The sequence below is a fragment of the Hyla sarda genome, chromosome 3, assembly GCF_029499605.1.
Source record: "Hyla sarda isolate aHylSar1 chromosome 3, aHylSar1.hap1, whole genome shotgun sequence".
Taxonomy (NCBI): Eukaryota; Metazoa; Chordata; class Amphibia; order Anura; family Hylidae; genus Hyla; species Hyla sarda.
In genome coordinates, this window is record NC_079191.1 from 53,916,363 (window position 1) to 53,941,054 (window position 24,692).

At 44.6% G+C, this 24,692-nt stretch overlaps 1 long non-coding RNA gene across 1 annotated transcript; it reads right to left on the reverse strand.

Annotated features, from left to right (window-relative positions):
- Positions 1–328: 328 nt before the first annotated feature.
- On the reverse strand, positions 329–23,707 carry LOC130360558 (uncharacterized). The gene is made up of 3 exons (XR_008890706.1): positions 23,579–23,707; positions 20,849–21,014; positions 329–529 (listed from the first exon to the last, which is right to left on the reverse strand). It is a non-coding gene; the product is annotated as an uncharacterized LOC130360558 (long non-coding RNA).
- Between the last annotated feature and the right edge of the window lie 985 nt (positions 23,708–24,692).

The following is a 24,692-nucleotide window of genomic DNA, read 5'->3' on the forward strand; positions in this document are numbered from 1 at the left end:
GTCCATACACACCTAACATATTTATACTTATATGAGCATTATTACAAGAGAAATCACACAATGTAACAGCATTTTGTAAAATAGACATGTTGGAGGACAATCAGATCCACTTAAAAATTAGATTAGATTAAAGACATAATGCACAGACTTAGTACTCCCCCATACACCTCCTCCCTATTATAGGCATATTCTATGGTAGAAGTAATGATTGTATTGACAATTATTAATTTAAAATACTATGCTGGACTTCAGTACCTTATAATCAAATTGACCGGGTCCAAAAATAATTAAACAGTAGGAGCTTAGCTCCTATTATAGTGCATTTCTTTTCCATGGGCTACCTCCAATATTGCAGTTCAGACGGATTGGAGTGTGTGGGGCCAATCTGTAATAATCGACAAGGCCCATGGAAAAGAGCCCAGATCGGAGCAGAGCTAGGGATAAGAACAAGGAGTAGAATAACAGGTTCCAGGTGAACAATCCCAAGGAGTATTCAGGAACATAGTCAAGAGCAGGTTCAATCAGGAATCTGGATCAATATAACAAGGAGAAAGAACAATAATAAGGAATGAACCACATTAGCAGACAAGGAATCAATGGCAGAATCTCCTTTAAAGGATTTATCTCATAATGTAAACTTATGACATTTCAACAGGATAAGTCATAATTGTCTGATTGGTGGTAGTCTGACTTTTAGAACTTAATAGGGGGTCCCAAGTGTCCCTGTTTGAATGGAGCAGTAGTCAAGCATAGACACTACTGCTCCATTTAAAGGGGTTATCCAGGATTCAGAAAACAGAAATAATTTCTTTCAAAGACCTATCCCTGTCTGTCCCTAGGTTGGGTGTGGTTCTTCAGCTCAGTTCCATTGAAGTGAATGGAGCCAAGTTGTAATACCACACCCAAAGTGGAGACAGACAGGGAGCCATCTTTGAAAGAAAATAGACCTGTCTTTGGACTTGGCTAACAAACAGGGTCTATCAGTAGTGTTGAGCGGCATAGGCCATATTCGAATTCGCGAATATATGGACGAATATTCGTCATATATTCGCGAATATTCGCATATTCGTTATCTCCTCGTTTTATTTTCGCGTATGCGAAAATTCGCGTATGCGAAAATTAACATATGTGAAAATTTGCATATACAAAATTAGCCTACGCGAAAATGCGCATATGCGAAAATTAGCATGTGCTAATTTTCGCATATGCGAATTTTCGCGCGGCAGTCTCACACAGTAGTATTACAGCCTTCTTTACACCACACAAGCTGGAAGCAGAGAGGGATGATCACTGTGATGTGTACTGTGAAGAAACAAATAAAAAAAAACAAAAAAAAAACGAATATTCGTAATTACGAATATATAGCGCTATATTCGCGAAATTCGCGAATTCGCGAATATGCGATATTCGCGAATAATATTCGAATTGCGAATATTCGCGAGCAACACTATCTATCAGGAACCTTATTCTCTTAAGGGGGCCTCAGTGGTTGTACCTACACTGATCAGACACATCATTTATCCCATCGTTAGGTGTTAAGTTTTCTTTGTGGGGTAACCAATTGAAATAGGGAGCAGGATGATGGGGCTGTGACGGCTCACTGGGACCTAACACTGGAAATAGGTAAGGTAAGTGACATTATCACTTTATTGGAGGCGGTAATCATCGATTTTATGCCAAACCTTTTCTTGTGATAAAAACTGTGTATACTCAGTGGAAAACCTGTTTAAACATTTTGTTTATCTGATTAATTACCATATTTTTTAATGTTGTATAAAAACCTTGTTACTTGTTTTTATTTACAGCAAGCATTTTGGTTTGTTTTGTTTCCTGATTTTACTGTAACAAATTCAAATCTGTTCCCAGCAGTTTACAAAACAATGGAATAGGAATAATAAGCAGGCAGTCTGCAGTACATATCAAGCGGCGAAAAAGAGATACCCACTTAAAGACTTCTAAAAATACAGCCACGTCTGCTGAATGCTGACAATTAAGAAACAGCTTTCAAAGCCCACTTTCCTTGAGGCACACTGTTGACAGAAGCATATGCCACTCTGTCGCCTTAATCTGGATTAACTCAATATGCAAAAAACATCACTTTCATTTTGGAAGTGTTAGGAAAAACCGAGGATCCTTGTCTGCAAATAAATACATAATTAAATGTAAAAATATAATATATATATATATATTGTGAGAAGGGGAAAACCATCGTGGTGGATGAGCGATATGTGTCACCAAGGCTCCTGATGTCTGCAAGAGCGAGTTATCACAATATATATATATATATATATATATATATATATATATATATATATATATATATATATCTGCCTCCCAAAATACATATGTATTCTCAAATAGCGCCAATAAAAACTATACGTTTGTATAAAAAAAAAAATAAATAAATAAATAAACCCTTACATAGAGCTATCACGCAAATAAAAAAGTTGTGGGTATTGTAATATGGCAACACTAATTATTAATTAGATTTTTTAATGTTTCTATTGTGGAAATGCAGGAAAAAGTAAAGATAAAAAATGTTTATAAATTTGCTATCATTTTTTCCCCCTGCTAATAAAGAGTTAATAAAAATGTACCAAAAATATATATAATAAAAATGGCACTAAAATGTACAGGCTGTCCTGAAAAAAACAAGCCCCCATATGGCTTTGTTGATGAAAAAATAAGACATTTATAGTATAAGAAAAAAAAACTGGGCATTAACCCCTTAAGGACCAAGTCCATTTTCACCTTAAAGGGGTTATCCAGGAAAATATTTTTTTATGTATATCAACTGGCTCCAGAAAGTTAAACAGATTTCTAAATTACTTCTATTAAAAAATCGTAATCCTTTCAGTACTTATGAGCTTCTGAAGTTAAGGTTGCTCTTTTCTGTCTAAGTGCTCTCTGATGACACGTGTCTCGGGAACCAACAAGTTTAGAAGCAAATTGTCACGATGCCGGCTGGCAGGTAGTGGATCCTCTGTGCCAGAGAGGGATTGGCGTGGACCGTGCTAGTGGATCGGTTCTAAGTCACTACTGGTTTTCACCAGAGCCCGCCGCAAAGCGGGATGGTCTTGCTGCGGCGGTAGTGACCAGGTCGTATCCACTAGCAACGGCTCAACCTCTCTGGCTGCTGAAGATAGGCGCGGTACAAGGGAGTAGACAGAAGCAAGGTCGGACGTAGCAGAAGGTCGGGGCAGGCAGCAAGGATCGTAGTCAGGGGCAACGGCAGGAGGTCTGGAACACAGGCTAGGAACATACAAGGAACGCTTTCACTGGCACAATGGCAACAAGATCCGGCAGGGAAGTGCAGGGGAAGTGAGGTGATATAGGGAAGTGCACAGGTGAAGACACTAATTGGAATCACTGCGCCAATCAGCGGCGCAGTGGCCCTTTAAATCGCAAAGACCCGGCGCGCGCGCGCCCTAGGGAGCGGGGCCGCGCGCGCCGGGACAGGACCGAGGGAGAGCGAGTCAGGTACGGGAGCCGGGGTGCGCATCGCGAGCGGGCGCTACCCGCATCGTGAATCGCATCCCGGCTGGCAGCAGAATCGCAGCGCCCCGGGTCAGTGGATCTGACCGGAGCGCTGCAGCGGAGAGAGTGTAGCGAGCGCTCCGGGGAGGAGCGGGTACCCGGAGCGCTCGGCGTAACAGTACCCCCCCCTTGGGTCTCCCCCTCTTTTTAGGGCCTGAGAACCTGAGGAGCAGACTTTTATCTAGGATGTTGTCCTCAGGTTCCCAGGATCTCTCTTCAGGACCACAACCCTCCCAGTCCACTAAAAAAAAAGTTTTCCCTCTGACCTTTTTAGAGGCTAAGATCTCTTTGACAGAGAAGATGTCCGAGGAGCCGGAAACAGGAGTGGGAGGAACAGATTTGGGAGAAAAACGGTTGAGGATGAGTGGTTTAAGAAGAGAGACGTGAAAGGCATTAGGGATACGAAGAGAAGGAGGAAGAAGAAGTTTGTAAGAGACAGGATTAATTTGACACAAAATTTTGAAAGGACCAAGATAGCGTGGTCCCAACTTGTAGCTAGGGACACGGAAGCGGACATATTTAGCGGAGAGCCATACCTTGTCTCCAGGGGAAAAAACGGGAGGAGCTCTTCTTTTCTTATCCGCGAACCTCTTCATGCGTGAAGAAGCCTGTAAGAGAGAATTTTGGGTCTCTCTCCATATAATGGAAAGGTCACGAGAAATTTCATCCACAGCGGGCAGACCAGAGGGCAAGGGGGTAGGGAGGGGGGGAAGAGGGTGACGGCCGTACACCACGAAAAATGGGGATTTGGAGGAAGATTCAGAGACTCTGAAGTTATACGAGAATTCGGCCCATGGAAGGAGATCTGCCCAGTCATCCTGACGGGAGGAAACAAAATGTCGCAAATAATCACCCAAGACTTGATTAATTCTTTCTACTTGTCCATTGGACTGGGGATGATATGCAGAAGAAAAATTTAATTTAATCTTGAGTTGTTTACAGAGAGCCCTCCAGAATTTAGACACAAATTGGACGCCTCTATCCGAGACGATCTGCGTAGGCAACCCGTGAAGACGAAAAATGTGTACAAAAAATTGTTTAGCCAACTGAGGCGCTGAAGGAAGACCAGGAAGAGGGATGAAATGTGCCATTTTGGAGAATCGATCAACGACCACCCAAATAACAGTGTTGCCACGGGAAGGGGGTAAATCAGTAATAAAATCCATACCAATCAGAGACCAAGGCTGTTCGGGGACAGGCAGGGGATGAAGAAAACCAGCGGGCTTCTGGCGAGGAGTCTTATCCCGGGCACAGATAGTGCAGGCTCGCACAAAGTCCACAACATCCGTCTCCAGAGTCGGCCACCAATAGAAGCGGGAGATGAGTTGCACAGATTTCTTGATGCCCCCATGACCAGCGAGATGGGAGGAGTGACCCCATTTGAGGATTCCGAGGCGTTGGCGTGGAGAAACAAAGGTCTTTCCTGGAGGAGTTTGCCTGATGGAGGCTGGAGAAGTGGAGATCAGGCAGTCAGGTGGAATGATGTGTTGCGGAGAGAGTTCAACTTCTGAGGCATCCGAGGAACGAGAGAGAGCATCGGCCCTAATGTTCTTATCGGCAGGACGAAAGTGAATCTCAAAATTAAATCGGGCAAAGAACAGAGACCACCGGGCCTGGCGAGGATTCAGCCGTTGGGCAGACTGGAGGTAGGAGAGGTTCTTGTGGTCGGTGTAAATAATAACTGGAAATCTTGATCCCTCCAGCAGATGCCTCCATTCCTCAAGTGCTAATTTAATGGCTAGAAGCTCTCGATCCCCGATGGAGTAGTTCCTCTCCGCCGGAGAGAAGGTCCTAGAAAAAAAACCACAAGTGACAGCATGCCCGGAAGAATTTTTTTGTAAAAGAACAGCTCCAGCTCCCACTGAGGAGGCATCAACCTCCAATAGGAAGGGTTTGGAAGGGTCAGGTCTGGAGAGCACGGGAGCCGAAGAAAAGGCAGACTTGAGTCGTTTAAAGGCGTCTTCCGCTTGAGGAGGCCACGACTTGGGATCGGCATTTTTTTTGGTTAAAGCCACGATAGGAGCCACAACGGTAGAAAAATGTGGAATAAATTGCCTGTAATAATTGGCGAACCCCAAAAAGCGTTGGATAGCACGGAGTCCGGAGGGGCGTGGCCAATCTAAGACGGCAGAGAGTTTGTCTGGATCCATTTGTAGTCCCTGGCCAGAGACCAAATATCCTAGAAAAGGAAGAGATTGGCATTCAAACAGGCATTTCTCAATTTTGGCATAGAGTTGATTGTCACGAAGTCTCTGAAGAACCATACGGACATGCTGGCGGTGTTCTTCTAGATTGGCAGAAAAAATTAGGATATCGTCCAGATATACAACAACACAGGAGTATAACAGATCACGAAAAATTTCATTGACAAAGTCTTGGAAGACAGCAGGGGCGTTGCACAGGCCAAAGGGCATGACCAGATACTCAAAGTGTCCATCTCTGGTGTTAAACGCCGTTTTCCACTCATCCCCCTCTCTGATGCGGATGAGGTTATAGGCGCCTCTTAAGTCCAATTTAGTAAAGATGTGGGCACCTTGGAGGCGATCAAAGAGTTCAGAGATGAGGGGTAGGGGGTAGCGGTTCTTAACCGTGATTTTATTAAGACCGCGGTAGTCAATGCAAGGACGTAGGGAGCCATCTTTTTTGGACACAAAGAAAAATCCAGCTCCGGCAGGAGAGGAGGATTTACGGATAAAGCCCTTTTTTAAATTTTCCTGGACATACTCAGACATGGCAAGAGTCTCTGGGGCAGAGAGAGGATAAATTCTGCCCCGGGGTGGAGTAGTACCCGGGAGGAGGTCGATAGGGCAATCATAAGGCCTGTGAGGAGGTAGAGTCTCAGCTTGTTTTTTGCAGAAAACATCCGCGAAGTCCATATAGGCCTTAGGGAGACCGGTTACTGAGGGAACCACAGAGTCACGGCAAGGGTTACTGGGAACCGGTCTTAGACAGTCCTTGGAACAAGAGGGCCCCCAACTCTTGATCTCCCCAGTGAACCAATCCAGGGTTGGGGAATGAAGTTGAAGCCAGGGAAGTCCAAGGAGAATTTCCGAGGTGCAATTGGGGAGGACCAAAAGTTCAATCCTCTCGTGATGAGATCCGATGCTCATTAGAAGGGGCTCCGTGCGGAAGCGTATGGTACAGTCCAATCTTTCATTGTTTACACAATTGATGTAAAGGGGTCTGGCGAGACTGGTCACTGGGATGTTGAACCTGTTGACGAGAGAGGCCAAAATAAAATTTCCTGCAGATCCAGAGTCCAAGAAGGCCACGGTAGAGAAGGAGAAGGCAGAGGCAGACATCCGCACAGGCACAGTAAGACGTGGAGAAGCAGAGTAGACATCAAGGACTGTCTCTCCTTTGTGCGGAGTCAGCGGACGTCTTTCCAGGCGGGGAGGACGGATAGGACAATCCCTCAGGAAGTGTTCGGTACTAGCACAGTACAGGCAGAGGTTCTCCATGCGGCGTCGTGTCCTCTCTTGAGGTGTCAGGCGAGACCGGTCGACCTGCATAGCCTCCACGGCGGGAGGCACAGGAACAGATTGCAGGGGACCAGAGGAGAGAGGAGCCGAGGAGAAGAAACGCCTCGTGCGAACAGAGTCCATATCTTGGCGGAGCTCCTGACGCCTTTCGGAAAAACGCATGTCAATGCGAGTGGCTAGGTGAATAAGTTCATGTAGATTAGCAGGAATTTCTCGTGCGGCCAGAACATCTTTAATGTTGCTGGATAGGCCTTTTTTAAAGGTCGCGCAGAGGGCCTCATTATTCCAGGACAATTCTGAAGCAAGAGTACGGAATTGTACGGCATACTCGCCAACGGAAGAATTACCCTGGACCAGGTTCAACAGGGCAGTCTCAGCAGAAGAGGCTCGGGCAGGTTCCTCAAAGACACTTCGGACTTCCGAGAAGAAGGAGTGTACAGAGGCAGTGACAGGATCATTGCGGTCCCAGAGCGGTGTGGCCCATGACAGGGCTTTTCCGGACAGAAGGCTGACTACGAAAGCCACCTTAGACCTTTCAGTGGGAAACAGGTCCGACATCATCTCCAGATGCAGGGAACATTGGGAAAGAAAGCCACGGCAAAACTTAGAGTCCCCATCAAATTTATCCGGCAAGGATAGGCGTAGCCCAGGAGCGGCCACTCGCTGCGGAGGAGGTGCAGGAGCTGGCGGAGGAGATGACTGCTGAAGCTGTGGTAGTAACTGTTGTAGCATAACGGTCAGTTGAGACAGCTGTTGGCCTTGTTGCGCTATCTGTTGTGACTGCTGGGCGACCACCGTGGTGAGGTCAGCGACAACTGGCAGAGGAACTTCAGCGGGATCCATGGCCGGATCTACTGTCACGATGCCGGCTGGCAGGTAGTGGATCCTCTGTGCCAGAGAGGGATTGGCGTGGACCGTGCTAGTGGATCGGTTCTAAGTCACTACTGGTTTTCACCAGAGCCCGCCGCAAAGCGGGATGGTCTTGCTGCGGCGGTAGTGACCAGGTCGTATCCACTAGCAACGGCTCAACCTCTCTGGCTGCTGAAGATAGGCGCGGTACAAGGGAGTAGACAGAAGCAAGGTCGGACGTAGCAGAAGGTCGGGGCAGGCAGCAAGGATCGTAGTCAGGGGCAACGGCAGGAGGTCTGGAACACAGGCTAGGAACATACAAGGAACGCTTTCACTGGCACAATGGCAACAAGATCCGGCAGGGAAGTGCAGGGGAAGTGAGGTGATATAGGGAAGTGCACAGGTGAAGACACTAATTGGAATCACTGCGCCAATCAGCGGCGCAGTGGCCCTTTAAATCGCAAAGACCCGGCGCGCGCGCGCCCTAGGGAGCGGGGCCGCGCGCGCCGGGACAGGACCGAGGGAGAGCGAGTCAGGTACGGGAGCCGGGGTGCGCATCGCGAGCGGGCGCTACCCGCATCGTGAATCGCATCCCGGCTGGCAGCAGAATCGCAGCGCCCCGGGTCAGTGGATCTGACCGGAGCGCTGCAGCGGAGAGAGTGTAGCGAGCGCTCCGGGGAGGAGCGGGGACCCGGAGCGCTCGGCGTAACACAAATCCCCATAGCAAACCTCTTCTAAACTGGGCGGTTCCCGAGACACGTGTCATATATATACAGTATACATATTAGTAAGTTATTAGGGGGGCAACCAGGCCCAGACTGGCCATCGGGCATGCCGGGCATTTTCCCAGTGGGCCGGGCCGTCTGTGGGCTGGGCTGTCCCCCTGCCTGCTCTTAATACTAAGCAGACACAGCTATAAGAGCTGTGTCCAGGGCCACCATCAGAGGGATACAGCGACTGACAGGTCTGAGAAGTGGCCGCTGCTGCCAGAGTCTTTACTTACAATTTCCCCCTTCAGGCCCTTTTCAATTAGCCCAAGGGCCGCACTGACTCTCTGGGAAGAAAAGAGCAGCTGAGAGCAATGCATCACGCCCCCTCCCATTGACCGCGGCATGCAGCTCAAACAGGTGGGTGGCGAATACAAGATTGCGGGGGTCCCCAGTGGCGTGACCCCCGCAGTGAGACAGGGCATAAGATGTCTCAGGTGCGGGGTACCCCTTTAAGACACTTTTTGTGTGCTGCGGTTTTTTCTACTGTGTTAAAGTTGGAGTCCCTAACCAAGCCTCCTATGACTGCATGCACCAACATACTCTTCATTAGCCTTGGGCAGATGTGATGCTTCTTTTGAACTTTTTTATCTATCTCTCATATCTATCTATTTATCTTATATCTATTTATCTCATATCTATCTATCTATCTATCTATCTAATATCTATCTATTTATTTAACTCTCATATCTATCTGTCTTTCTATTTATCTTACTGTATATATATATATCTATCTTATATTCAGGGACTTTCCTTAGAGGGGGACTGCAGCTTTTTAAATTTTTTTTTATTTACCCTTAGCATACTTAAAGGAAAACTGTCAGCAAAGTCACCCGCACTAAGGTGTGTTACTGTCTGGTAGTACCGGTGATGCTGATTAAAATGATGCTAACCATGCCTGGATCCGTCACCTCTTTTCGCTGTTATATTCCATTTTGTGATTATGGTAATGAGGACCAAGTGGCACAGGCGGGGTGAGAAGCTTGCCTTCGGTCACTGTGACATCGGCCGGGCTAATGAATATTCATTCCCTCCCTTTCCCTCTCTTCTCCGCTTTCCAAACACGTCTTCTGCACATGTGCCGATTCCTGGGTACATCCGGAAGCAGCCTCTGCGCAGCTTCAGTACAGCCCAGGAAGCGGCACATGTGCAGAAGATGTGTTTGGAAAGCGGAGACGAGAGGGAAAGGGAGGGAATGAATATTCATTAGCCCGGTCGATGTCACAGTGCCCGAAGAAAAGCTTCTAACCACACCAATGACACTTGGTCCTCATTACCATAATAACAAAACAGAATATAACAACAGAACGAGGAGGACCTGGGCAAGATTAGCATCATTTTAATCAGCATCACTCGCACTACCAGCCAGTACCACTGGTTAGTGTGGGTGACTTTGCTGACAGTTTTCCTTTAATTGGCAGAAAGGGGGCCCCCTGCCAACCCCTAACCCCAAGTCTAGGCCCAAAACTCTATTCACTTAAACTGCAAGATGGGCTGTGGGTACTTTAAAGCCAGCACAGGGGCTGCCAGCGGTAGGCACTACTTACTGGGCGCACTATCTACTGGGGCACTATCTACTGGGAGCATTACCTACCTGGATAAAGTACCTACTGGGGACACTATTTATCATGGGCATTACCTACCTGGGGGCACTACCTACTGAAGGCACTACCTACTAGGGGCATTAACTACCTGCGGGGCACTAGCTACTGGAACATTACCTATCTTGGGGCTTACCTACTATCTACTAGGGGTATTATCTACCTGCGGGGGTACTACCTACTGGGGGACATTACCTACTACCGACCTTTTGGGGCATTAACTACAACCTACCTGGGGACAACACCTGGTAGCTACTGGGGGCATAACCTACCAGGGGGCACTACTTTCTGGTAGCATTACCTACAACCTACCTACTGGGGGCATTACCTGCCTGGGAGCAAAACGAGGGGCATTCCCTATGTACTGGGGGCACTACCAACCTACTGGGGGCTTCTACCTTATTGGGGAGATTCTCTACCTACCTAATGGGGGCATTACCTAGGGCACTGAGAGTAGGGAACAGGTGGAGAATGTGCTTAACAAGTGTGGAGCCTAATATGTTTGTTGCCTGGCAGATTTTGCAGTGACAATTCATGATTGGAAGAAGAATTCATGACAATCGTAGCAAGACAGAGAAGAAAAGATAAGAGAACAGCTCCAAGAAGACACTTTCTGTGAGTCAGTAGATGTAACTGCACTGTTATCACTTATATGGTCTGCAGCGCCTGCATAGAGCCAGGGTCACTACTCTATGGGCTTTGTATGAGGGATATTGGTTTATTTTCAGTGGTTTTTATACAGTCACTATGTGGTGGTAATGGTAGTGGTCATGATCTAGCGGTATTATTCTAATTTGTATACTGGTATTATTGGTAATATTGGTCTCAGTATGCAGGATTTGGTCAGTAAAAGTATGATGGTGATATGTATAGTGATAATAATTCTCCTTGTATACTGGTATTATTGGTAATATTGGACTCAGTATACAGGATTTGGTCAGTAACAATATGATTGTAATAAGAATGGTGATAATATTTCTCCTTATATACCGGTGTTATTTTGTAACTGTATGGTTTATTTAGAGTAATGTGTTTTCATCATTGGAAATTGTCTTACCTTAACAGGCTCAGTTCATAAAGTGTATTTAACCCCTTAAGGACACATGATGTTCTCATACGTCTCCATTTCCGAGTCCTTAAGGACACATGACGTATGAGAACGTCATGTGTTTTACCGACCCCCCGCAACCATCTGGAGCGGAGCCGGTGCCCGATGCCTGCTGAAATCGTTCAGCAGGCATCGGGGCATATCGCCCTGGGGGGTCATTATGACCCCCCATGTCGGCGATGGCCGCAGATCGCTGCACAATTCAGTCCAGCGATCTGCGGCGGATTCCGGGTCAATCAGGTCTCCAGTGACCCGGTGACCCGGAATTATTGGCTGATCGGGGCCGTCAGAGACGGCCCCGAACAGCCAGAGCCAGCAGGGGTGAGGTGGCACTGGTGCCACCTCACGATCGCCCTGATTCGTTGGCCGAATTACTGGCCGACCAATCAGGGCGCCTGCTGCGGGTGTCACTCCCGCAACCCGCTCCGCCCCTCTTCCGGAGGACGTGAGCGGGTGCGGGACGTGCACCCCGGGTGCTGGGGACCCCGATCAATGTTGGGATCGGGGCCCCAGGAGGAGCGGCGGCGGCGACGACGAGGGACTGACCTGTGCGGTGAGGATCGTTGGAGGTGAGTGACAGCCTCCTGCTGTTGCTTAGCAACAGCTCCCAGCATGCAAAAAGGGCATGCTGGGAGCTGTAGTTATGCAACAGCAGGAGGCAGACCACCACAACTCCCAGCATTCCCTTATGGGCATGCTGGGACTTGTAGTTTTGCAACAGCTGGGGGCACATTCTTTCTATGGAAAAGTGTACCTTCAGCTGTTGTATAACTACAACTCCCAGCTTGCACAAACAGCTAAAGTGCATGCTGGGAGTTGTAGTGGTGCATCTGGTGGTTGCATAACTACAACTCCCAGCATGCCGTTGGCTGTCGGTGACTGCTGAGAGTTGTAGTTTTGCAACAGCTGAAGGCACACTGAGTTAAGTAGCAAACCAGTGTGTCTCCAGCTGTTGCATAACTACAATCTCCAGCATCCCCAGCCAAAGTAGTATGCCTCCAGCTGTTGCATAACTACAACACCCAACATGCCCTTCCGCTGTCCGTACATGCTGGGGGTTGTAGCTTTTGCAACAGCTGAAGGCACACTGGTTGCAAAACACTGAGTTTGTTACCAAACTCGGTGTTTCACAACCAGTGTGCCTCCAGTTGTTGCAAAACTACAACTCCCAGCATGCACTGATAGACCGTACATGCTGGGAGTTGTAGTTTTGCAACAGCTGGATGTCCCCCCCCCCCCAATGTGAATGTACAGGGTACACTCACATGGGCGGAGGATTACGGTAAGTATCCGGCTGCAAGTTTGAGGTGCCGCAAAATTTCTGCCGCAGCTCAAACTGCCAGCGGGAAACTACTGTGAACCCCCGCCCGTGTGACTGTACCCTAAAAACACTACACTACACTAGCACAAAATAAAATAAAAAGTAAAAAACACTACATATACACATACCCCTAGACAACCCGCCTCCCCAATAAAAATGAAAAACATCTGGTACAAAACAGAGCCTCCAGCTTTTGCAAAACAACTACTCCCAGTATTGCCAGATAGCCGTTGACTGTCTAGGCATGCTGGGAGTTTTACAACAGCTGGAGGCACCCTGTTTGGGAATCACTGGCGTAGAATACCCCTATGTCCACCCCTATGCAAGTCCCTAATTCAAGCCTCAAATGCGCATGGCGCTCTCACTTTGGAGCCCTGTCGTATTTCAAGGCAACAGTTTAGGGTCACATATGGGGTATCGCCGTACTCGGGAGAAATTGCCTAACAAATTTTGGGGGGTATTTTCTGCTATTACCCTTTTAAAAAATGTAAAATTTTTGGGAAAACAAGCATTTTAGGTAAAAAAAATATATATTTTTTTACATATGCAAAATTCGTGAAACACCTGTAGGGTATTAAGGTTCAAATTACCCCTTGTAACGTTCCCCGAGGGGTCTAGTTTCCAAAATGGTATGCCATGTGTTTTTTTTTTGCTGTCCTGGCACCATAGGGGCTGCCTAAATGCGGCATGCCCCCAGAGCAAAATTCGCTTTCAAAAAGCCAAATGTGACTCCTTCTCTTCTGAGACCTGTAGTGCGCCAGCAGAGCACTTTTCACCCCCATATAGGGTGTTTTCTGAATCGGAAGAAATTGGGCATCAAATTTTGGGGGGTATTTTCTGCTATTACCCTTTTTAAAATTGTAAAAATTTTGGGAAACCAAGCATTTTAGGTAAAAAAATATATATATTTTTTTACATATGCAAAAGTCGTGAAACACCTGTAGGGTATTAAGGTTCACATTACCCCTTGTTATGTTCCCCGAGGGGTCTAGTTTCCAAAATGGTATGCCATGTGTTTTTTTTTTGCTGTCCTGGCACCATAGGGGCTGCCTAAATGCGGCATGCCCCCAGAGCAAAATTTGCTTTCAAAAAGCCAAATGTTACTCCTTCTCTTCTGAGACCTGTAGTGCGCCAGCAGAGCACTTTTCACCCCCATATGGGGTGTTTTCTGAATCGGGAGAAATTGGGCTTCAAATTTTGGGGGGTATTTTCCGCTATTACCCTTTTTAAAAATGTAAACATTTTGGGAAAACAAGCATTTTAGGTAAAAAAAAAAATTTTTTTTTACATATGCAAAAGTCGTGAAACACCTGTAGGGCATTAAGGTTCACGTTACCCCTTGTTACGTTCCCCGAGGGGTCTAGTTTCCAAAATGGTATGCCATGTGTTTTTTTTTTTGCTGTTCTGGCACCATAGGGGCTTCCTAAATGCGGCATGCCCCCAGAGCAAAATTTGCTTTCAAAAAGCCAAATGTGACTCCTTCTCTTCTGAGACCTGTAGTGCGCCAGCAGAGCAATTTTCACCCTTATGCGAGGTGTTTTCTGTATCGGGAGAAATTGGGCTTCAAATTTTGGGGGGTATCTTCTGCTATTACCCTTTTTAAAAATGTAAAATTTTTGGGAAACCAAGCATTTTAGGTAAAAAAAATATATATTTTTTTTACATATGCAAAAGTCGTGAATCACCTGTAAGGTATTAAGGTTCACTTTACCCCTTGTTACGTTCCCTGAGGGGTCTATTTTCCAAAATGGTATGCCATGTGTTTTATTTTGCTGTCCTGGCACCATAGGGGCTTCCTAAATGTGGCATGCCCCCCAAAAACCATTTGTCGCTCCTTCCCTTCTGAGCCCTCTACTGCGCCCGCCGAACAATTAACATAGACATATGAGGTATGTGCTTACTCGAGAGAAATTGGGTTTCAAATACAAGTAAAAATTTTCTCCTTTTTACCCCTTGCAAAAATTCAAAAATTGGGTCTACAAGAACATGCGAGTGTAAAAAATGAAGATTTTGAATTTTCTCCTTCACTTTGCTGCTATTCCTGTGAAACACCTAAAGGGTTAATACACTTACTGAATGTCATTTTGAATACTTTGGGGGTGTAGTTTTTATAATTGGGTCTTTTATGGGGTATTTCTAATATGAAAACCCTTCAAATCCACTTCAAAACTGAACTGGTCCCTTAAAAATAGTGAGTTTGAAAATTTTGTGAAAAATTTCAAAATTGCTGCTGAACTTTGAAGCCCTCTGGTGTCTTCCAAAAGTAAAAACTCATAAATTTTATGATGCAAACATAAAGTAGACATATTGTATATGTGAACCCCAAAAATATATATTTTGAATATCCATTTTCCTTACAAGCAGAGAGCTTCAAAGTTAGAAAAATGCAAAATTTTCATTTCTTTTCATCAAATTTTGGGATTTTTCACCAAGAAAGGATGCAAGTTACCATAAAATTTTACCACTAAGTTAAAGGAGAATATGTCACGAAAAAACAATCTCGGAATCAGAATGATAACTAAAAGCATTCCAGAGTTATTAATGTTTAAAGTGACAGTGGTCAGAATTGCAAAAAACGCTCCGGTCCTTAAGGTATAAAATGGCCTGGTCCTTAAGGCATGTTTTATAAAAAAAAAAAAAAATATGTCCACAAAATCCAAAAATGTGTCAGGAGAAAGGTTGCGTCAGCTCACAAACAGCCAGGTGGCGACCACGGGGCCGGAGTATTGTGACGTCACGACTCCACGCCCGTGTGACCTCACGCCCCCGCTATGCAAGTCAATGGGAGGGAGCGTGATGCGGTGCAGAGGATCCTGATGTCACGGTCATGTCGGCTTGTGACTTCATGGCCACGCCCCCTCAATGCAAGTCTATGGGAGGGGCGTGATGACCCCTCCCATAGACTTGCATTGAGAGGCATGGTCATTACATCACAAGCTGGGCATGGCCGGGATGTCACGAGCCTCCGGTGCGGCACCCGACGCTCAATAAAGGAATGCCAAATGCAGCAGGGAGATCGCAGGGGTCCCCAGTGGCAGGACCCCCATGATCAGACATCTTATCCCCTATCCTTTGGATAGGGGATAAGATGTCTAGGGGCGAAGTATCCCTTTAAGTTCAAGATAAGAGCCCAAAAGGTGGGTCTGAGCTGTCTGAGATGGTGGTCACCCCTTTAACTATATACTTTAATCTTCTTTCATAATGAAGTTAAGTTTCCAGTATTTGATAAAAGGACGTGAGTTATAATGTGTTTCATCTTACGGACTTAATGATTTTGTAGAATGGCTACCGCTCCTTATGTAAACATCCACATTTCCTATTTGTCATTTTGTTGTTGCTGTTTTTGTCATGCTGTGTGTTTTATTACACTGTCGTAAAACAACTCCAATATATTCCCAACATAAAACACCAAATTGCATTGCAGCCGTAGCATGGTAGAAGGAGGCTGGAAACATGTAATTGACTGAAAATGAAGAAAAATAGAAAATTATTCTTCTGTTACCTCAATGGATGCTTTATAAACTGCCCAGAAATATTCTAACTGTGCCACATAAAATGTATCAATGTTAGCAGCACAGTAAACAATGTAATTTAGTACTTCTTTATTTCACTTACAAACTTCTAGAGGTTGATATATTGACCCCAAGACTCAGGTGCTACAATTCCTTATTCATATGGGGCTGAATAACTCATACTAGAAGTATTCACAGGAGACACTTCAAATTTTTTAATATAGTCAGCCACTTTTCCCCTAAGGAAACGTATGTGAGAATTTCAAACTGCAAAAGAATATAAAACTAGCATAAAGCCTACAGAAAATGTTTTATTGTTTTATTTATTTTTTTTTTTTTTGCAATATTGTTATTTTGGATTTGTTGTAAACAATTAAATTTTTTAGGCATTTTATTCCTATTTTAAACTACAGGAACTACAACAAAAAGGTTTGGAGAGGGATTCGTCACAGGATGTTATATGTTGCATGGTGACAAGGGAAAATACAATTGCAATCTGAAAGTTCAGAGGACAACCGTAGAACTAAAAGTTTTACAGATAGATACATACAGTAGATAGATAGATACCCTGTTGCCCTGAAAATAAGACATACCCATAAAATAAGCCATAGCAAAATTTCTAAGCCACACCCCAAAAATAAGACATAACAGTAGGCGTGGTTCAGAGTACCATCTGAAGACGGGCAGCCCTTTTCATCTGCCCCATCATGACAGCTGCTATCTGTGGGTCTCTCTCACCCCCCACAAACACCCATAAAGCTGCTGCTCCCCAATACTGACCAGTAACAGTCTGTGGGTTTCTCTCACCCCACAAAAACACCAGGGGATCGGGGAAAATCTTTGGCAAGCAGTCTATTACTGAGCCCAGAAATATCATTCAAGTAATGTTTCCAGAAGAAGACGACTTTATTTGAATAACTGTAGATTGTTGTATTGTTGCACCATACTTAATAAAAATAAGACACCCAGTGAAAATAAGCCATAGTGAGTCTTCTTGAGGAAAAATAAATATAAGACTGTCTTATTTTCTGGAAAACATGGTAGGTAGATAGATAGATAGGAGACGGATAGATATGAGATAGATAGAAAGATCGATAAACAAGGACAAGTTGGCAAGCACATACTGATACCAAACTACTGCATGGACACAGCATACAGGTGCACGCTGCTAAGCTGAATATACACAAATAGAAGAATACAGCAGCACACTGCTAGCACAAAGATACAGATAAAACATGAAATGCTATATTGCTACAATGCAAAAATTGAAAAAAATGGAGGTACTTTGCTGACCATTTGGCCAAATAGTTTGGACCATCCCACCACAATAAGGTGACCTCATTGGGATGGACCCTACACTGTGAAAGTGCCTCTGTGCAGTCAGTTACCAGTCTTGTAAGTTCTGGAACATCCAGCACCTTGTAAGATTGGTGCGGTGCAGGAGCCAACATGGAGGTAGCCACTCCCCCATATGTATAACACAAACAAGGACAAGTTGGCCAGCACATACTGATACCAAACTACTGCATGGACCTGGCATACAGGTTCACGCTGCTATGCTGAATATACACAAACAGGAGAATACATCAGCACACTGCTAGCACAAAGATACAGATGTCCATGCAGTAGTTTGATATCAGTATGTGCTGGCCAACTTGTCCTTGTTTGTGTTATACATATGGGGGATTGGCTACCTCCATGTTGGCTCCTGCACCCCACCCATCTTACAAGGTGCTGGATGTTTCAGACCTTACCAGACTGGTAATTGACTGCACAGAGGCAATTTCACAGTGTAGGGTCCATCCCAATGAGGTCACCTTATCGTGGTGGGATGGTCCAAACTATTTGGCCAAATGATGAGCAAAGTACCAACATTTTTTTTATTTTATGCATTGTAGCAATATAGCATTTCATGTTTCATCTGTATCTTTGTGCTAGCAGTGTGCTGCTGTTTTCTCCTGTTTGTATATATTCAGCCTAGCAGCGTGCACCTGTATGCCAGGTCCATGCAGTAGTTTGGTATCAGTATGTGCTGGCCAACTTTTCCTTGCTTGTGTTATACATATGGGGGAATGGCTTCCTCCATGTTGGCTCCTGCACCCCACCCATCTTACAAGGTGCTGGATGTTCCTGACCTTACAAGCCTGGTAACTGGCTGCACAGAGGTGCATTCACAGTGTAGGATCTGTCCCAATGAGGTCACCTTATCGTGGTGGGATGGTCCAAACTATTTGGCCAAATGGTGAGCATAGTACCTCCATTTTTTAAATTTTTTGCATGGTAGCAATATACCATTTCATGTTTCATCTGTAGTGCTAGCAGTGTGCTGCTGTATTCCCCTGTTTGTGCATCTTCAGCCTAGCAACGTTCACCTGTATGCAAGGTCCATGCAGTAGTTTGGTATCAGTATGTGCTGGCCAACTTGTCCTTGTTTGTGTTATACATATGGGGGAGTGGCTACCTCCATGTTGGCTCCAGCATCCCACCCATCTTACAAGGTGCTGGATTTTCCAGACCTTACAAGCCTAGTAACTGACTGCACATAGGCACATTCACAGTGTAGGGTCCGCCCCAATGAGGTCACCTTATCGTGGTGGGATGGTCCAAACTATTTGGCCAAATGTTGAGCAAAGTACCTCCATTTTTTTCATTTTTTTGCATTGTAGCAATATAGCATTCCATGTTTCATCTGTATTTAATCAAGCTTGACAAAGACCGTGTGAGGCAGTTGAAATGTTGCGGCATCTGATGAATAAAGCCTGACACATATTCATCTTATCTGGTGTGCTGCTGCCTTTTTTGGACTGGTTATCTGTGGAGGCCCATGACCAGCTTGAACCCACAAAACATCCATTGGGAGTGTGGTCTTCTTTTCAACTATTAGATGGATAGCTAGATGTGAAAGAGATAGATAGATAGATAGATAGATAGATATGAGATAGATAGATAGATATGAGATAGATAGATAGATATGAGATAGATAGATAGATATGAGATACATAGATAGATAGATAGATAGATAGATAGATATGAGATAAATAGATTGATATGAGATAGATATATAGATAGATAGATATATAGATATCCATATCACAAAGAGATTCTGCAAACTTAGGTGAAGTTTATTGACCGGACAGCATAGCAACGTTTCGACTGCCCACTTGCAGCCTTTATCAGGCTTAACATCCAGTGATACTGGCAAAGTATTTATACAAGTGATGTACAATGATCAATTAATTAACATAATGGGTACATTATATATATAAAAAAAAAACATACTAAAGCGCATACATCGCAAGGTCCATTATTCACAGACAGGTGCTCAATCTGTGTGTCAGAATGTTTCTTGTGCATAAAGTGCAATAAGTGCTAACAGCCTGACAATAAATACATCCATTTCAGTGTATAAACATTAATTGTACAAGAGGTGTGTTTAGGAAGGAGGCAGAGCATACATACATAGATCATCAGGCAAGCTGGTCTGTACTGTACAGTAGCACGCTGTAATGGCGTGGGATGCCGCCTTGGTTTCCCAGTGTTGCACACCGTTCTGTGTGTTGGTGCGCACGGATGCCTATAAATCGCTAGGTGATTCATAGCCGGCATCATCCTCACCATAGTAACGGCTCCCCTGGTGTCTATGCACATGCGCAGATGCGAATATGAAGCATAGGGCACCATAAAGGAAACTGGCAGGATGCATAACTGTTTATGTTTGTGTCTGCCAGTAGTTTACCAAACCAGGGGGCATCAGCTATGGCATTATGTACAGCCTGAATATCCTGTTTATGTGGTATAGAAGTGTACAAACTAGATATATCTAGTGTTTCAAGAATGGCTTCTTCATTAAGGGATACCTGCTTTAACTGCACCAAAAAATCTGTAGTGTCACGAATATAGGATTTTGCCGCTGATGCATAGGTCCTACGGACCTGATAAAGAAAAATAGAGATGTGGCTAGTGACTGAATCCCTCCCGAAGAAAATAGGTCTACCGGGAGGGTCCACAAGTGTCTTGTGGATTTTTGGAAGAATATGCAAGAGCGGAGTTTTGGGGTGTGACACTATCAGATATTGGTGTAGAGGTTCATCAATAAGACCTGTGGATAAAGCTTCATGTAGTACTTTTAAAATGTTCTGTTCTATAGAGATATGTGGATCTTGTCTGAGAACACTGTAAGTGGAAGTGTCTTGTACCTGTCTCCTTACCTCTGAAATGTACTTGGTCTGATCCATGACCAGAACCGCCCCTGCCCTTGTCGGCAGGTTTGATGATAAGGTTGTGGTCATGGATCAGTCCCTGTAATGCTAGATTTTGTGTATATGTCAGATTGTGTGTCCTAGAAGGAAGGTTGGCCCGTATCCTCTCCAGCTCCCGCTTTACCAGAGAGTGGAAACTATTCACTGCACTGGAGAAAAAGGGAGGCTAGAAGGTAATGGGATTCCTAAGTGAGAAATCCGATGACTTAAATGGTAAAGAGTCCACATGTGTATCAATTGTATTAAGACTGTTTTTAGATTGAAACCAGATTTTAAGCTTAATGCGTCTCAGAAATTGAGCCAAGTCCAATTCAGTCTGAAACCAATCAGGTGAATTAAGAGGACAAAAGTTCATTCCATGAGACAATAACTGTAATTGATCATCATACAATGTAACTGAAGAAATATTTACCAATTTATTTTTGTCTTGTGCTTCTACTGTAGTTGTTGAGGTTGCTGTATAGACTTAGCTGCTTGTTGACCTCTTGTCTTTATATGTTCGTTTGTGGCGCTGGCCTCCTCGTAGGGTTGGTCTCTTTAGAGATGAGAGCTTGGTTCTAAAAAAGCAGCATTCTCTGCTGTGGGGGTAAGAGACTGATTAGTAGATGTAGAATAGAATGCACCCTTGAAATCTTTTACTCTTTTTCCTCTCCTTGTGTTAATATCACTCCAAGTATATACACGTCCATTCGCATAGTCCAAAGCGTCCCGGGACCATTTTTGTCTTTTTATATTTTCTTGCTCCGACTTTAATTTTTGCAAATACCTTGTCTGGTTAGAAATGAAGGCAACACAGTCAGTTTCAGTAAGAAGACCTAGTGTTGTAACTTTGGTCTTAGTAGTAGCATTGTCTCTATGCAAAAATTCAAGGCTTAATAATAACAAATCAAAATAATATTTATTGGAGATGATTCATATCGCTGGCGAAACTCGATGTCACCAGCACAGGAATTTTCTCTCGGCTGGATACACATTCCTCTAGGAATCTTCTGTTCTTTATAATACTCTCCTAATGTTACTCGGTGCATGTAAAAATTAGGCATCACCATCAACATCATTGAGAATTCTATCAACATCATTACCAGTATAGGTGTATATGTCAGGTCTAGTTACCAGTCCAGAAGTCATCATATGAGTTTCCATGAGGTAGCAGATAAATCACAGAGGGGTGCACGCTCCCAAGAACCAAATAGCCAAGAAGAAGAGCAGAGCAGCACAACCAAACAAGGAAAGCAAATGGCAGGTGCCATCAGATAGTTGTACCAGGTCACCGGTCAATCCAGAATATCCATACCACAAAGAGATTCTGCAGCACTCCAAGATAGGTAAAAACTTAGGTAAAGTTTATTGGCCTGACAACATAGCAACATTTCAGCTGCCCACTTGTAGCCTTTTTGAAGCTGAAAGGGGTACTCCGGTGATTAAGATTTTTGGCTATATTGCATCTTCTTTTAATGTTCATGTTTTTTGCAATTGACATATATTATATGTTTGTGTAGCATGTGTCTTTTTTTCTTACCTGTTTGTGGGCCAGGAAGTTCTGTAGTTCTGTGTTGGATCTCTGACTGTTGTCCACATGTTAGGATTAGGCTGTGGACAACATGTCATTTTTTTTTCTCTGTTCTTTCGAAACTGCATGAGAGAGATAAGCCACGCCCCCTCCCCTCCCCCTCCAGGTGGTCACAGGTGTGCATGAGAGCAAGAAGCTCCTACACAGCTCCTCATCTCCCCTCCCCCTGCTTTGTCTTCTGAGGATGCAGGTCTGCACTGAAAGAACACAGAGAAGATAAGTGTTATCTGAAGGGGAGGATAACAAGGTGCACAGGCTGGGGATGTATAGACTGCAGGGGAATAAATCTCGGACTGGGGATGATTTCTATGTGTGAAGGAGGGGGGGGGGAGGGGGACTCCTGAATGACACATGCTGGGAGTTGTAGTCCCTGTTATGTGTGTGTATGCTAGTGTTTACAAACCAGTCTGCCTCAAGCTGTATCAAAACTACAACTCCCAGCATGCCTGGACAGACTTTCGGCATGCTGGGAGTTGTAGTTTTACAACAGCTGGAGGCACACTGGTTGGGAAACACTGTCCTAGCCTACTCAGCATACGCATCATGTTACACCAGTGTTTCCAAACCAGTGTGCCTCCAGCTGTTGTAAAACTACCACTCCCAGCATTCCCTGACAGCCTTTGAGCATGCTGGGAGTTGTAGTTTTGCAACAGCTGGAGGCACACTGATTGGGAAACACTTACCTAGCCTATTCAGTATATTACAAACAAAGTGCATTGTTTCCCAACCAGGGTGTCTTCAACTGTATCAAAACTACAACTCCCAGCATGCCCAGAGCGCTTTTGGCTGTCCAGGCATGCTGGTAGTAGTAGTTTTGCAACAACTGGAGGCACCCTGGTTGGGAAACACTGGTGTATGCCCTATAGATGTGTGGTGAACTACAACCCCCAGCAGACTACAGAGGCAGCATGCTGGTGTTATACCACAGACTGAAGACTACTGAATGACACATGCTGGGAGTTATAGTCCCTTTTGTGTGTGTATGACAGTGTATCCCAACCAGGGCTGATATATAGTTGTGTGCTGTGTATAAGGGGGCCGACCCGGCAAAATATTAGGGTAGGTAGAGGGCAGGAAGAAAAAAAAAAAAGGAGCTGCCCCAAACCAGCAAGGCATGTGGCATGCTGGGATTTGTAGTTTTCAGCACAGCAAGAAATGGAAGCAAAGATAGGAAAACAAAGTGGGGGATAAAAAGACAACAAAGAACGGAAATAGAGTCGCCTAAACAACAAGAATAGAACTGAAACAAATAGGGTAAGTCAAAAACGAAAAAACACGTTGACCACCGGAGAACCCCTTTAACATCCAGTGATACTGGCAAAGTATTTATACAAGTGATGTACAACGATCAATTAATTAACATAATGGGTACATTATATAAAAAAAACATACTAAAGTGCATACATCGCAAGGTCCATTATTCACAGACAGGTGCTCAATCTGTGTGTCAGAATGTTTCTTGTGCATAAAGTGCAATAAGTGCTAACATCCTGACAATAAATACATCCATTTCAGTGTATAAACATAAATTGTACAAGAGGTGTGTTTAGGAAGGAGGCGGAGCATACATACATAGATCATCGGGTAAGCTGGTCTGTACTGTACCGTAGCACGCTGTAATGGCGTGGGATGCTGCCTCAGTTCCCCGGCATTGCACTCCGTTGCACTCTGGGATTAACAGTTATGCATCCTGCCAGTTTCCTTTATGGTGCCCTATGCTTCATATTCGCATGTGCGCATGCGCGTAGACACCAAGGGAGCCGTTACTATGGCGAGGATGATGCCGGCCCGTGATTAGTTCTATCACCTAGTGAGTCATAGGCGCACCAACACACAGAACGGAGTGCAATGCCGGGGAACCGAGGCGACATCCCACGCCATTACAGCGTGCTACGGTACAGTACAGACCAGCTTGCCCGATGATCTATGTATGTATGCTCCGCCTCCTTCCTAAACACACCTCTTGTACAATTAATGTTTATACACTGAAATGGATGTATTTATTGTCAGGCTGTTAGCACTTATTGCACTTTATGCACAAGAAACATCCTGACACACAGATTGAGCACCTGTCTGTGAATAATGGACCTTGCGATATGTGCACTTTAGTATGTTTTTTATGCACTTTAATATGTTTTTTTTTTATATAATGTACCCATTATGTTAATTAATTGATCATTGTACATCACTTGAATAAATAATTTGCCAGTATCACTGGATGTTAAGCTTGAAAAAGGCTGCAAGTGGGCAGCCGAAACGTTGCTATGCTGTCAGGCCAATAAACTTCACCTAAGTTTCGCCTATCTTGGAGTGCTGCAGAATCTCTTAGATTCTCTTAGATAGATAGATAGATAGATAGATAGATAGATAGATAGAAAGATAGTTTTTATACATAGATAGATCTTTTTTTAATGTATTTTTTGTGTGACATTGGGCCCAAACAAGAACCTCCTATTTCTTCCTTCCAAATAAATATGCAGATACTCATTTTACTCTTTATGTGAGGGACAACAACAGCATTATTTCTTAGATAACACCATTAGCATGGGTGTACATACAATTAATGGGGCCCTATAGTAAAATTTCCCAAGGCATGATAGATAAATAGATATAGATTTTCATCAGCTGGGTGTCCACATTAGGGACCAAGTGGGGGTGACAGCCTCTACTTTGTTAGGCTAAGCTT